Consider the following 1,996-nt stretch of genomic DNA (forward strand, 5'->3'; position numbering starts at 1 on the left):
TTTGGTACGCGGGACGGGACGGAACGGAATGGGACGAGACGTTCCGTCCCACGTTTGGTGAGCCTAAAATGGGTGGAACACGCTGTTCCACGGGACAAGTTTTGGATGATTTTTTATTCCACCTCTCCCCCCTAGAACGACTTGTTCCACGTTCGTGGGACACAAATTTATAACATTTTAAGACAAAAATACCCCTCGTCTTTTTCAATATTTACACCATCCAAATCCTAAATCCATTCTCTGTTGCTGCTCTCTCTTCCCGTAGACTTCCTCCTCATCCTTCCTCCTCATCCTTCTTCTTCATCCTCTCCCATAGCCGTCGACTGCACCCAGCCAGCACGCAGCAGCACGGAGCCACTACCGTCGCACTGCAGATTGACCCAAGTATGCGATTAATGTCTTTTGTTGCTGATTTGGGTTGTGTTAATTACAGGGTTTTGTTAATTATCAGATTTGATTTGTTAATTATTGGGTTTTGTTAAGATTTGTGCAACTGGGAGTGCGAGTGCATTCTTCGCTGGGTTTTAGGTTGGACGGGCCATGCTGGGGTTTAGGCAATGAAAACCGTGGATGGGGTTTGGGCGGAAACAAGGTTGTTTTTCTGCTGGGGATTTTGGGGCGATTGATGGTGATGATATCCATGGATTTTCAGAAGAAATTGATGAATAAATAATATTATTAATTAGGTTCTTGAAAAAAAAATGGGAAAAAAAAAAAAAACAAGAAAGAAATGGATTGAAAGTTCCTATGATTGTATTGGGTTTTCATTGAAATAATTGAGATGTTGATCTTAATTAGGTGGAGGTTCAAGTGGGGAAGTTGTATTGTGTGAGTAAGGCTGCTGTTTTACCTATTAACATTGAGGATGCTGCTCGGAGTGATGTTGAAATCGAAAAGGCTTTGCAGGTACATTTAGATGATTTATTTTGAAATGGATTATTGAAGCTTTGTTAAGCTTTCTGGGACTTTCTCTCTTAGTACATGTATATTCGTTGGGTGGTATGATGGGTTTATAGGCCGGAGAAACACTTGTTCGAGTTAATCAGGATACCTGCTTGAATAACCGAGTTCTTGATTTGCGAACACCTGCAAATCAGGGGATATTCCGCATTCAGAGTCAAGTTGGCAATGTAAGTAGTCTTTCCACCATTTGCAGTATTTATCTTTTTAAAGCTAGAGAAAATCGTTAAGAGTTTAGTTCTGTATGTCGGTTGCATTGTTGTGTAGATCTTTGGGCAGTTCTTGATATCCGAAGGCTCTTTTGCCAAAGCTGATTGCTGGTTCAAGTGAAGGTGGAGCTGCTGTTTTTAGACTCAACTACAAGGGTCAAGATGCCTGCCTTGCCTAGTCACCTCAGCTTCACAAGCAAATGGCTATACGTGGTGACTTCGGTCGTATTTTTGAGATTGGTCCTGTTTTTAGAGCTGAGGACTCCTTTACCCATAGGCATTTGTGTGAGTTCACTGGCCTTGATGTTGAGATGGAGATCAAGAGGCACTACTTTGAGGTAGAATTAGTAATTTTTTAGGCATTTGTTTACCTTTACCGCCCTATATGACGATGTATGTTAACTTATGGTGCAATTATATGCTTGTTTGTTCTGGTCATGCATGATCATTAAACTTATATATTTTTCAACATTGCATGGCAACCATGACCATATAGACGGAACCAGCCATCTCATTCATGCTAACCATCTCATCACTTCCAATATTTACTGGCTCAAGGAAGTCCGACTTCATCAACCTAAATCATAGAAGAATTACAAATTTTAAAGGGGTTTGCAAGTGGAACACAACATATACCTAATAAAATTTGGACCAAGAAAAACAAATAATGGATAAGCATATAGTGTTAAAATTTGAACAAGTTAAAAAAAAAAAAAAAAAAAAAAAGTCTCATCCCGTTCCACGCATAAATATTGTACCAAACAACAAACGGAACATGGGTATTTTAGTCATTTTTATCTTTTGGTTCCGTTCCGTCCATGCGCTAC

General features: G+C 39.9%; 1 long non-coding RNA gene across 1 annotated transcript; it reads left to right on the forward strand.

The window, feature by feature from the left end:
* Positions 1–246: 246 nt before the first annotated feature.
* Positions 247–1,607, forward strand: LOC137718433 (uncharacterized). Its single transcript, XR_011065878.1, has 4 exons — positions 247–384; positions 799–906; positions 1,017–1,130; positions 1,228–1,607. It is a non-coding gene; the product is annotated as an uncharacterized lncRNA (long non-coding RNA).
* Positions 1,608–1,996: the final 389 nt, after the last annotated feature.

Source organism: Pyrus communis, chromosome 15, assembly GCF_963583255.1.
Source record: "Pyrus communis chromosome 15, drPyrComm1.1, whole genome shotgun sequence".
NCBI classification, from domain to species: Eukaryota; Viridiplantae; Streptophyta; class Magnoliopsida; order Rosales; family Rosaceae; genus Pyrus; species Pyrus communis.